The 13,211-nt window shown below is 56.2% G+C and overlaps 1 protein-coding gene across 1 annotated transcript in view; it reads right to left on the minus strand.

The window, feature by feature from the left end:
- Nucleotides 1-12,728, minus strand: part of ANKRD11 (ankyrin repeat domain 11) — an 81,953-nt gene extending 69,225 nt beyond the window's left edge. The window contains 1 exon segment of the mRNA XM_086620734.1: nt 12,142-12,728. The gene's annotated coding sequence lies outside the window, so the exon portion shown is untranslated.
- Nucleotides 12,729-13,211: the final 483 nt, after the last annotated feature.

Consider the following 13,211-nt stretch of genomic DNA (forward strand, 5'->3'; position numbering starts at 1 on the left):
CAGTCAGAAACGACGTACCATGTTCCCGTCTCCAGCCAGGTGCCCGCTCTCAGCGACACACGGACTGGCACACGGCGAGGGGGGCCAGGGGCATGCCAGGCATCGGCTCACACGGCACCAGTAGGACCCAGACGTACGGTTTGAGCTCCTGTCTGGGAGCGCAGGCACGTGCGAGCCGAGCAGCATCCTCTGCTCCCGAAATCGCAGGAATTTAGCGGCTACCTTGGTACCGACGCGAGGCTCGGCACTGCAGCAGTGACTACGGTTCCACCTAAGCACAGGGATGAGTAAATAAATCACCAGAGGTTTGGCAGCACTCGAAAACAAACGCTGCCGGAGTATTTCCTAACAGCAATTCAGAGCGAGGAGTAAGCCTCAACAGGAATGATTTTGAAAGTGCTTCAAAAAAGAAAAAAAAAAAAAAAGTGGTTAAATGAGCTGTTGGCTCAGTCACTAAGTCCAGCCAGGGAGATTACATGCGTTACTGATTTACCTCAGAACAACTCGGGAACTCATTTCCAACGGTTCCTAATGGAACCTGGATTTTCTCACTCCTAATCTGCCTCGCCAGGTCGAGCCTCCTGCAAGGAAATACAACACCGCGGCACTAAAATGGCAGCTGCCACGCACAGCAGCCCGTCCGCTCAACGGGGACCGTGCGGCGGCGATGGCGACTTGGAAAGGCCGCTCCGAAAGCTCCGTTGCGACTCACCGGAGCGGCGAGGCCGCGGTGGTGAGGACGGCCCGGTGAGTCCCTACGGATAACGGCGCAGACCTGCAAGCCCGGGGATTTACAGAAACCAAAGGGAGGTTGTAGAAACTTGATTTCTGCACAACCCGCTTGCAGACGCTCTCCATAGCCCTTCCCGAGCTCCGCCGCCGAGCGGTTTCATAGATTTCATAGATTTCTAGGTTGGAAAAGACCTTAGAGATCATCGAGTCCAACCATCCCTAATCCCCATTAAACCATATCCCCAAGTAGATCATCCACCCTATTCTTAAACACATCCAGGGATGGGGACTCAACCACCTCCCTGGGCAGCCTATTCCAGTGGCTGACAACCCTTTCAGAGAAGAAATACTTCCCAACATCCAACCTGAATCTGCCCTGACTAAGCTTATACCCATTTCCTCTTGTTCTATCACCCATCACTAATGTAAAGAGCCCTTCCCCTACCTCCCCACCATCTTTTCTCAAGTATTTATAGGCCGTAATCAGGTCTCCCCTCAGCCTCCTCTTCTCCAGGCTAAACAGCCCCAACTCCCTCAGCCGCTCCCCATAAGTTTTATTTTCCAGCCCCTTGACCAGTTTAGTCGCCCTTCTCTGGACCCGCTCCAGGAGCTCAATATCTCTCTTAAAGCGAGGGGCCCAAAACTGGGCACAATATTCCAGGTGTGGCCTCACCAGTGCCGAGTACAGGGGCAGGATCACTTCCCTGCTCCTGCTGGTATAGGAGAAGGGTTTGCTGGTTTGCGCGGAGAAGGGGCAGTTTCGAACCTCGGCTCAGCCACGGGCGCGCACGACGCCGCGGCGAGGCGGCTCTCCGAGAGCCGCGGCTGGAGGACGCGCTCGGTAACGCCGCGGTTTCTATTCTGCGCGAAGCGCGGGACGGGGACGGCACAGCCAGCAAAAACCGCGCCCCGCGATAACCAAAACCACTGCAAACCAGTGAGTTCCCATCTGAACGAATGCAGAGCTTTGTGAGGGTATGCAGGCACCAGTGGGGACCAGCTCCCGTTTGCAGACGCGACATGCTCGGAGCACCCGAGGAAGGCGGTTTGTGGCAACCTTGGCACAGAAACGGGCCGTCTCGTAGGCGACCAGGCGCCGCAGTCTTCCTCCCCATCTCACACCGCGCTGTGCCGGACCTGGCCACGTCCGGAGCACCCAGCCCACCCGCCTCCGGAGCAGGACAGCCCCCGCCTCAGCACCGCAACGCCAGGAAGGCACCTCGCTCCCAAAACCCGCGTGCCGGGTGGTGGGGATGGAAGTGGGGAGCTGGGGAACGGGACTTTGGCCAGCACAGCAGCCCATCGACCCTCAACCTCAGCAAAAGCTTCTCCGCTTGGGGAAATGTTTTTTCCTCCACAAAATGCACCGTAGCAGGCTCGGCCTTCCGACACGCTGGTCTGCTTTTTTCACAGGTGAAAAGAGCATTAATCCTTCACGTAACCGAAGCTGAAAGGAAAAGATTTTTCTCAGCCCTTACAGAAAAAGATCCCTTCAATATAAAGCCAAGGAGGGAACACGGTAGCCCCGAAGGAGGCTGCCAGGAAGGTGCAAGCACGGAAAACAGAAGCCCGTAGCAGGAAGGAAATGTAACATTAGCTACAGGCTTTGAGTGCACACGCAGATCTGCATCACCGAACACCAACAGCGAGCAAAACGCTCCGTGGCAAAGAACAAAAAAACAACGTTTGATCCTCAGCTATTCTCAAAATCCATCTGCAAACGCATCCTGCCTCAAGACAAATGAAAACCAAGGCGTGATGGATATACGGCAATTAACAGCGATCGTTATTTTTATTATTTGTGGCGTCTTGCTAGAAAACAAGCGCTGCCCTTAGCCCCAGACGTCCTGTGGAAGCAGCCAGTCGCTCGCAAAAATCACGGAGCATTACATTCTGCCCCTTCTCCAGTTCTCCTGTCCTGCCCCACAGCTTCAGCAGCTCCTGGTTCTGTCCTTCCCCCTCCCTTCCCGTCCTGCTCCAGCTCCTTCCAGCCCAGCCAGCGTTTCCACCTCCCTCCCCTGCCGGCAGCGGTGCCGGTAGCGTGCCAGATGTCAGCCTGACCCCGCGGCCGCCGATTCGGGTCAGTTATCGGGGTTATGGCGCGAGGGGAGCGGTGAGCTCCAGCGCTGGGTGCCCACCTCACCAGGCAGAGACGGCACGGCCCCACCGTGCCAGCGATGGGGTCTGGGCACCGCTGGCAAATTTTGTTCCAGGTTTGTTTTTTTCCTGCCCATGAACTGCCGGCAGCAGAGCTGGCAGGAAGTTTGAAAGACCGTTCGTGCACGCGGCAGCGAAAGCCTCGGGCACCCCGAGCCGGGTAAGGTGACCCTCGACTATGTTAAGCATCAGTCATCCGCAGAAGTGTCATTTACTGCACGAGGGGAAGGGGTGACCTGAATGTCTCCTGCAAGAATAATTGCCTATCGAAGGCAAGGGCTAAAGTTTCCGGAGAAGGGATGCTGCTGCGTGCTGGGAGGGCGATGCCGAGGCACTCCAAGGAGGACCGTTCGAAAGGCATCGGGCTGCTGCAAGGAGGTGGCAGAGGCAGCCAGTGAGGAGCTCCACAGACATCTGCAATGAACCCAGACCTGGATTCTTGACCAAACTCCTTGAAGGATGCGCCCCCAATGAAGGAACGGCTCCACGGCGACGGTATGCAGTTTGTTGGAAGGAAAGGGGAAAGCTTCAAGCCTGACATAAGCCAGGGCTCGGATTCCTCTACCGTGCCGAGGCCGCGCCGCAGATAAGGCTGCGTCAACTTTTCCACTTGAGCACTCGCCCCTCTAAGGTTTACAGTCAGAGCGAAAATGTTTTGGCCAGGTGGAAAGTGAACACAGAGGCTCCCAAAGCAGGGAGCTGCCGTGTATAGAAAACATCACCATGCCACCTGCCCAGCCTTGGTCTCCTTCCACTGAGAAAGGGAAAATCTCATCTTCCTCCCCACGAAATTCTTCCCATTCCTCCGCCGCAGATAAGCCGTGCCCCTCCGCCATACAAAGAGCCGTCCAAAGTGCCCCACAACCTCAAACCACCCGGGGTACTGAAACACAAACGGGTTAAACGTTAACCCGGGAGCTTGGCGCAGGGCATGGGACTGTGGCGCTGCCATCCTGCCCAAGCCTCATCACAGCTCCTGCCCGCCACCGCCGGCCATGCCCTCGCCTCTCCTGCGAGCAGGAGGTGCAGGCACCCACCATGCCACAGTTTTGAAGAGGAAGGAGTTTTTGGACAACATGGGTGCTTCTCACCTACAGAGTCCATCTGCCTGCGGGAAGGGAGGGAAGGAAAGCGAGGCGGGCACTGGCACCTAGGCTCCCCGTCGCCGTGCTGGCTGGCATGCTGCTGCTCTCCCCACTGCCGCACGTGCCGCGGGCTCCTCCGGACCCATCTTCCTGGTTCCGCGTCACGGCAGAGCCAGAGGCAGCAAACCCGGCGAGCAGGCTGCTGGCTCGCGCCCCTTTGGCGTCTTATTTTCATGCATGTCCAACTACAAAGATGCTTCCAAGGAAAGCGCTGGAGGAGCCCGGCTGCCCCCGTGGCCCCCCGGGCACTGGTGCCCTGCTTCTGCTCTTCAGGCAGGTGCAGCACCCAGCCTCCTGCTTCAGGGAAGTCTCGGGGCCTGTTGACGTGCGTAGGGGATGGAGAGGTATTTCGGTACCATCGAGCGGCACAGCCCTCCCCCCCAGCATGCTTCACTGCAGTTATCCCTGAAGACAGAAAAATTTGTGCTTGTTTTGCTGCTGCTGAGCAGCTACGAAATGTCTCCCACCACCGAGAGCCTGAATAAATCCCGGCTCCTGAAGCAGCATCTGAAATCAGCTCCTCTCCAGTCTCCATCACCATTTCAAACCTTTAATTTACTGGGGCTGGCGCGAAAGCAACGTTTGTGTTTGTTCGCCGGCCACGGAGGAGCTCTGAGCACCAGTGGTTTGTCCAGTTTACCCAACAGATATATTCTGGGGACCTTCTCAGACTGGCCATGACTTATGACAAATGACCGGTCACAAACTCTTCCTCTCCATCCCCGCGAGGGCTCAGAGGTCCTCGACAGCCGGGTGAGCCACCGCGCACATGGTGCTTCCAGCAGCACCAGAAACGAGCCTGGGGTTCTCGATTTCCAAATCCAAATGGAGGGAAAAAAAAAAAAAAAAAGAAAGGAGGAGAACAGCCTGATTTTATTCTTCTTCCTCTGTTAAATCTTGGAGTGCTGGACCAAGACTCGGCAGCTTTTGCCCGGGGAAGGATCCTCGCAGGCTCTGTCGAGGGCTGGAGGCCATGCGGGATCTGGAAAACTTTCCCCCCTGTTACCTTCGGAGAATTTAAGATTTGCTGCTGTACGTCAACGAAGCAACTTTGTTCTTTCTGGAGGGAACGGACAGATTGCAGGAGAAAACTATATCCCAACTGCTGCCAAATTCCACAGATTTAGTTATTAGGAGGCAATTAGGAACCATTATTAACACATCCTACTACGTTAAGCTCCATTTGCACCGCATCTCGGCGCCAGCCTGGACGTTTCCGACGGAGCAGCACTCCGGCTCCGACACGCACGTGGCATCACGTACGGAAAACTGTGTCTTCCTGCTTGCTGCCTCCTGGGCCCCTTCTCCGCAAACGTATTTAATGCGGTTGTCTTACAAAATAAAATTGCAAGTAAAAATACAGAGATTAAAAATGAGGGCGGGGGGGGGGGGGGTGGGGGAGGTAAACAAAAGCGCGGCTGCACAAAGGAAAAACAATTTTGCTCCTTGTTTTTTAACTCACAATCAACATCTGAGCTATTCAGGAAACTGGTGCACTGCCCTCCAACCAACTTCAATTAGGGAATTCAAAAGCAGTCAGACAAAAGAATGCCTGGGAGTTACTGCACCGCACGGAGATATTTTAGTAAGAGCTGGGAGGCTGTTTGTGGGACACTGCTTTGCTCTACTGCATTTCAGCTTTTGTATTTACATTCGCAGGACAGCGGGATTTACTAGGTCAGAGGGGAAAAAGAGAGGAGAAGCAGCGTAAACGATGCGAATCGTTTTGTTTTCCGATACTCTCGGAAGGTATTTCAGCAAAAGCCGACGGAGACCAGAGCGAAACAGAACAAGATTTGCCTCCATCTGCTTCGCAAAGCATCCTTCAGCAGAAATCTCAAGTCATTCCTATTAAAAGGGTGATGTAACGTAGGGAATACAGCCCCTGGAAAGGTCCGTGGGCAGCGCAGCCGTGCAGAAGGCGATGCTGCCTTCACCCACGGCAAAGCTGCGTCCAGCTGAATCCGTCCGGTGACCTCTCCCCACCCCCTGGGCACCAGATGGATTCGCCACCGGCACGGCAGGGACGCCAGCATCGTCACACGGACCCCCATCCCAAACCCACAGCCGAAAAACGCCGTTCCGATCCTCGCTCCGGAGCACGGAAGCGCCTGACCGAGCCCCACCGAACCGCTTCTGTTTTTTCAGAAGCCATTTCCTCAAAGCGACACGCTGCGGCCGCCCTCCCCTCGGCGGGCTCGCCGGCACGCGGGGAGCCGGGAGGTGAAGCCCAAAGGCCCGACCCCGGCAGCGCGGGGCCGGTGCTGGGGAGGCGGTGGGCACCCCGCCGCCCGCGCTCTCGGCATCGCTCCTCCAGCGCAGCCCCCTCTTCCGCTCCCTCCCACCACTGCGGCAGCGCAGATGGCAGCAGTGTGACCTCGCTGTTCCTGCCTCCTTGTTTTGATCCTGCAGTCTTGATTGTTCAGGCTAATCCCACACTCCCAGCCTTGGCTGCCAGCCAGGACTGTTATTAATGGCACAAAAGCTTCTCATTCCAGCTACTTCTACATCCGCTAATGCTGCTGTTCCCTTCTCTCGCTCCCCCTCTTGCCACGTTACAAACCGGAGCTGGAATATATTTTACAAGGGGGAAAAAAAAACCAAACCAACAACCACAACCCCTCTCTGGTGATCCTTGCACGCCAAAGGCTCCACCAGAACCGTACAGGAACGGCTCGTCAGCTCCAGCTATAATTCCCGACGCCAAAGCAGTAAGACCACCCCGCTCATCCAGCCATCGGCTCCGAAGCAACACAGAGCACGCGGACGGGGGGAGTTTCCAGCAATCCCTTAAGGAAACCCAGGATCCCGGGCAGAAGTGCGCACAGCTGCCCGCAGGGCCCGAGGGAAGGGCTCTGCTGCCCAGGGCAGGAGAAACACCGATGCTGACCGGAGCGCCAAGGAGGGGCAGCACCGCGGCCGCCCCCGAGCACAGCACCTATCCGGCACCGCGGCCTCGGCCGGGAAACCGGCTGCTCTCCTGCCCCTGCTCTGCGCAGCCGACACCAGATCCAAACAACCGTAAGGCTCTTGTGGAAAGCCCAGCTGAAAAAGGCTTCAAACCATTTGCAATTCAGCCCCTCGCGCCAGTCTCTTCCCGCAGGTCTCCCTACGGCACGTGTCCTCTCCCTCTGCGAGGAGCCCGAAGTCCCCGCGCAGGGCCCAAGAGCCGCACTCGCGCACGTCCCCTCCGCCTGGCGAAGGCTCTGCACGCACGGCCCAGCTGCACCTCCTCCTCCCTCCGCTCCAAAATGCCCTCCCAGCGAGGGATCGGCCGGGCTGGAGCCCTGGCACATGGACCACTGGTTGGCCCCACCGATACTGGGGTGCAGGTCCCGTATCAGCTCGACCTGCTCAGCCCCAGGGCTGGTTTGGGAGGAGAAGGGATGAGGATGTTCTGCCAGAGACCAGCCAGCCGTGCCCGCCACGCACAAACCCCTTGGTGGTTGTCAGGACGCAGCTCGCAGCGACCGTGGCTGCAACCGCTCGCCCAAAATGTTGGGTCATGAGCCAAGAGAGCAGAGCAGGTCCTCAGCGCCGCGCTCACGCGCCAAGGCCCACCGAGCTGAAGGTCAATGAGGTTTAGGGTTGCTTTAAACTGCAAAGCCAGCAAGAGGTACGCGTCCCAGGGACCCTCCCGCGGGAGCAATCCCACCTTCCCGTGCTGCAGGTGGTGGGACGAGCTGCATGGAGAGCATCACGTTGGTGCAGCGTCTGAAGAAACTCGCCCGGTTTTCAGCCCGAGCTGTCGTCCCGGTGAGATGATTCACCATTCTGTCCTCGCTCCTTGTCGAAATGCGGGAAAGGAGGAAAGCAGCTACGGGAACATTGCTTCTGACTAGGAAGGTCAGTACATTTTTAATAAAGGGCTCTTTAAAGATAATCTCATTCAGTATTTACACGTTAAAGAGGTTACAGAGATCAAGACGTAACGAAGTCAAGAAGGAGAGGACAATAAAAGCACGGCTGGGACATTACAGCGAGCGGTCTCTCCAGCCCGTTGGTTTGGACACGAAGAGGGCGAAAGCAGCCGGGCACAGACCCCATGTGCCCTGGCACAGGACGGGGTTCAGGCACCGGGAGCAACGGGCTGTTGCTCGCTCACAAAAGAAGTCAGAAGCAGATTTCTAAACGCAACCAGTATCTCCAGCTTCTCTTTTTCCTTACATACAGCACATCGCCCTGCTCCGACAGCGAGTCCCTGGCACCTGCCCGCTCCTCCCTGGGCACACGCGGTCTGACAGCCCTGTGCAAGCACTTGTCTCCTCCCCGCGAGCGGACGCCACCTCCCACCCCACGGACACAAACATCTTCCAACGCCGCCGCAGCACGTATTATAGGCAGAGCCCTTGTTTACCAGCTCGCTGGCCCAATTTCAACTCCTGGAGTCATCTCCAAACTCCTGGAGTCCTCTCCAGCCTTTCGCTCCAGCAACCCCAGCAAATCTTGCCACCGTAACATGGACGGAACGGCTTTGCATCGGCCGAGGTGAAACCCAACATCAGTAGCAACCGAAATATCCGCCGGCAGCTCCCGGCGTCAGCAGTGCAGCTTCACACCAGCTCCGCTCCCAAGGCAGAGCTCCGGCGTGGCTCTTCACGTGCCACGGATTAACCCCAAGGAATTAAAAACTCTCCCGAAACGCACGGCTCCCACTCCTCCGGGTATTTGCAGAAAGCTGCTCTTGCTCCCCTCGGCTCTAGGTGCTCCGGGTATCCGTAACACGCACGATTCGCCGTTGGCTTTGCAACGATTTAAGGTGACGGTTTGGGGATGGGGGACACACGGCAGGTCCGTGCGCGGCGAGCGAGGCCGCCGGGAAGAGAAAGTTTAGGTCAAGTCTGAAATTATTCCTCTGCTGAACTAGAGAAAATTTCGGTGCCTGCTCAAAGCCACTGTGCTTCGTTGCGGAGGGTGCAAGAGACTAAAAATAGTGTTTATATGAAACTCCTTAATAGTCAGAAGATCAAGCGGAACAAAATGAAAAATAGATTCCGAGGGAGATGTTACTTCTAGAGCTCCAACAGCATTTCACGTCCTCATCAAAGAACTTTCAAGTGAGGTTGCACAGAACCAGGAGGCAGCAGGGAAACCAGCACGGGTTACCGGATCACGGGGGGTAAAGCAAAGGTGTCCGGAACCGCGGGTATTTGGCACCGCAGCACCAGTGATAGGTAAGTCGGAGTGTCCTCGTGAAGCAACTGGTTTTGAAGAAGGATATAGTGGAGCGGGCAAGAGAGCTACAGACATCAAGTAGAGAAGCAAAGAAAGAACGGCAAAAATAATAAAATAGTTTATATCAATAAAAGGAATCGTTTTCAAAGCCGAAAGGACTTGCTGCAGACATCTCGGCAAAGGGCCCAACAGGCGACAGAACTCCCCTGGGTTCATTCTCCACACGTTTTCCACCGATACGGACCAACTACAGCGATATTTTAAAACCAAGACACTGCTTCAAGGGAAGCCAAAGCCTTGACACTTCAGGGATGCACAGCCTGCAACAGCCAAAGCGCAGCCATTCTCCTACTAACAACCTTCCTAATAAATCCGCTGCTTTATTTTTCAGTTGAATTTCTTTAGCTTCAGCTTCCAGTGGGCAAGGATTTTTTTTTTTTCCCCCCCCCTCTATTTTTAAAAAAACTCGCTGGAACAAAGCGAGCAGGACGGGTGTCAGGCAAGGTCGGCCCAAAGCCCGGGGGCAGCAGATGTTTCGAAGGCGAATACGCTCCCCAGCACCCTGCCCGGGCGCCGGCGGTCGATCACGGACGGGCCTCCAACCCATCAGATGCTCTCAACTTTCTCCTCGCTAAGCTAAGGAGCTTGTGTTTCCAACCCCTAGCGCATGAAACGAGTCTTCGGAGTCCCATTCAGCCAACCAGCTTCTTTTCTTTTTCAAGTGAATACTACGTTAATCTCATTAGCTATGCTCCCGCAAAGCCAGGCTGCGAGTTGGTCCCACCTTCTACCCAAATAATCTCCAGCGGCTCCCATCACCCAGGGAACACTCTGACCCCAGGGGTACTGGGGAAAAAGAAATATGACTGGGTTTAGGACAAATCCAACCTTACGGTGCCAAGCTGATGAAAATAGCAGCGGCCCAGGGACCCAGAGCCTCCCTTCTCATTCCCAGTGCCGGTCACGGGCCTTGCCCAGCCCTTGGCACCGGTCGCTCGCCCTCCCTGGCTCCAGCACACCCACACCTCAGGAATTTCCCTGCGCCGCACCCACACCTACGTGCCGACGTGCCCCACAGCCCCCTCCAGCCCCACGCCAGTGGGAGCAGGTAACAGCTGACGGCCGCTTCTGCTGAGCTCTCCTCCTTCCATCAAACCATAGGGCTCAAATAACAAACTCCTGAAGGTCTCCAAGCGTGCTCCGACACCGTTTGGAAACCACCACCTCGACGCTCGCTTGCGATGTCAGCCAGTGTTTACGGCATCTTTTGGGGAGAAACCAAAACCAGAAATCCCAACCAGCGCCAGCTTCCGTTCGGCCCCATCTTATGTCCAGCTCTGACCAAGAACAACAGGAACACTCACGTTCTGTGACCCCAAACAAGTCCACGTGGGAAAACACTGCGTTTAAAACGTGGAAAGTCACATGATGACAACACACCTACACAAACAGCTCAGGCTGCACCCTGGGGAGAGAATTTCATCACCTGTTTCTGGTTCCCCACAGGAGCCTGGGCACCACTGGTGTCCACAGCACTGGGTCACCCCTTCTCCAATGCTTAAGACCTGGCACGCGAGCTCCAGAGGTAAAGAGAAGCTGCGGCAGCTGCCTGGAGGATGATGGTACCAGTACTGCACCAAAACCACAGGGACAGGGAGGGGTGAGGATGGGGAAGGTGGCAAAGCCCTCTCCAAGGGCAGGAGCACCGATGCCTGCACACACACACACGGGCTCTTACAAGAGGCAGCGGCGTTGGGGAGGCCCAGAATGGCCAGGAGGGACACCCCAACAGGGCCACACTTCCAGCAACTGTTCTCTGGTAGGTGTGAGGAGCCCCACGGCGAAGGTCTCCCCCCAGGAGGGGTAGCCGGGGTCCCCCAGGAGGAAGCACCTTGGCTGATGTCCCGGCAGGTCCACGGATGCGCAAGCAGAAACGACGCCGAGACGGCGCGGCGAGAGGGGAAGCGGGGCCGTTCACTGACCGTCCTAAATCTGGTTTGAAAAAAAATCACCCTTGTGCAGATGACTGACACGAATTCTTGTGAGCTTATTTGGTAGAGCTGAGCAGACCGGGCGAGATCCCTCCTTCCTGATAGGCACGAGCGAAGGGCACGACGCAGCGGTGGGACAATCCGCGTGCTGCCCTGCACGACGAGGCACCAGCGCTGAGCAGATGGGTCTTTGAATGGGATGAAGAGGAAGATGGCTCTACTACACCAGCCCTTTCCTCCAGGGCTGGAAACTCGCCCTCCCTACAGCCAAGAGTCCACACAGGGAACCAGCCTTTTGCTTTTTTTACCCTCTGGTTTTCCCAAGCCACTTCCTCCCTCGTGTTTACCCTACAGACCTGCCATCTCCCTCGGCTCACAATTCCTCCTGCCTTGGAAAGTCTTTGAGATGCGCATTACACGAGACACACAAAAATAAATTGGTTTTAATCCTCCAGATTCCAGCGCTCCCAAACAAGGATCTTAAAGAGCTTTACAAACAATGGATTAAGCCTTAAGACTCCCTTCGAGGCAAGAAAGCGCCTCTCTCCCCGCAGCGGAGGAAGGTGAGTGAGGCTGAAGGCTGCACGGCGCTGCACAAGCGACCTGTTTCTACACGCTCAAACAGAAGCTGGTCTATCCCTGATCCATCACTGGTCCAGCAACACTTTTGCCGTCTCACTCCAGGCTCTGAAGCAGCTTCAAAAACCACCGCACATCCTTCGAACGCCGGATGCTCCCTTTCCCACCTGGAGGTACCAGGAGCGCTACTGGCCGCACTGGGCCCGAGACGGCGCGTCCCATGAAGGCGGCAGCGGGGCCGGGCCGGCGGCTGCGGACGCACGGCTTCTCCTGGAGCTAAGCTTTCCCAACCAGCAGCTTTCTGCAGCTCTCGCCAGCGGGCGCACAGGAAGCTTTCTCGGCGCGCGTTTCGAGCGGCTCACCGGATGCGATCCTACGGAGAAAGGCACCTTCTTGCTTTGCTCCAAAACGCTGGGATGACTTTGGGTCACACGCTCCGTAGCCTCAGACTGTCAACGTGACGTCAAGCATCCTTAGTGCATCCCAAAGCCCTTCTATTCCTTCCCAACGATATTTTGCATACGTGTTGTAAACAAGCTTTACATCCTTTTGATCAGCGCTCGGAGCAGGGAGGGGGAGGGAGGCTTCCTGTTCCACTATCGCATCGTGCTCAGCAACGTGCCGCGCTCGGCTCTCGCCACCCCGTCAGCAATGATGAAATTTTCTATTTTGGGGGCTTTTTCTTCATGTATTTGTAGCAAGCGGGCTGCGCTCTAGTCCAGCATCACTGTTGATCTGAATTTTTTTTTTTTTTTTTTGATTCATTTTAAAGTGGCAGAGCAATTTGATGCAGCATCTCCTTTTCACGGCGGGGTGGCTAACTGAGAAGCCCGTTCTCTAGCCAAACGTTTTCACACTACCTGGCTTCTCAGTTTCCTCGCCGGTTGTCTGAAAGCAGACGTTTTTGCAAAAGAACTTGTTTACAGGAAGCGATCGACTCCGGTATGCAGTAAAGCACACCATCGTGATTTCTTGCTGTTGCTTATCTGCTGAAGACAAATCCAGTTTCTGCTTGCCCGCGGGCAACCAGCCAAATGCTCACCAGCTGATACCTCCCTGCACCTCGTGGCGACTTCACGTGCCCAAACCCTCGCTTCTCTTTCGACCTGCCGCCTGCCAGAGGCACAGTCGTGCCCACGCTGCCGCCGCGAGCGCCGATACAAAAATACTCCTGGTTCCGGTGACGCGACACCAGTTGAAACGGCAGAAGGCTGGTACCTTCCTCCCTTCGGAAAGGGCAAACGCCCACTGGGCTCCAGTGGCCGCTGGAAGCCGGAACGTTCATGTGTCAATGGTTAAAGGCAATCGCCTGTGCTCTCTTGTGACTCCAGCTCACCGCTTCCACGGCCTCCCTTTGCCAGCTCATCCCGGGAGCTTACAAGAGCCGTGCCGCAACGCCGGGATGCTACGTAGTCGGTTACTACACGGTGTT

This window comes from Tauraco erythrolophus, chromosome 15 (genome assembly GCF_009769465.1).
Source record: "Tauraco erythrolophus isolate bTauEry1 chromosome 15, bTauEry1.pri, whole genome shotgun sequence".
Lineage (NCBI taxonomy): Eukaryota > Metazoa > Chordata > Aves > Musophagiformes > Musophagidae > Tauraco > Tauraco erythrolophus.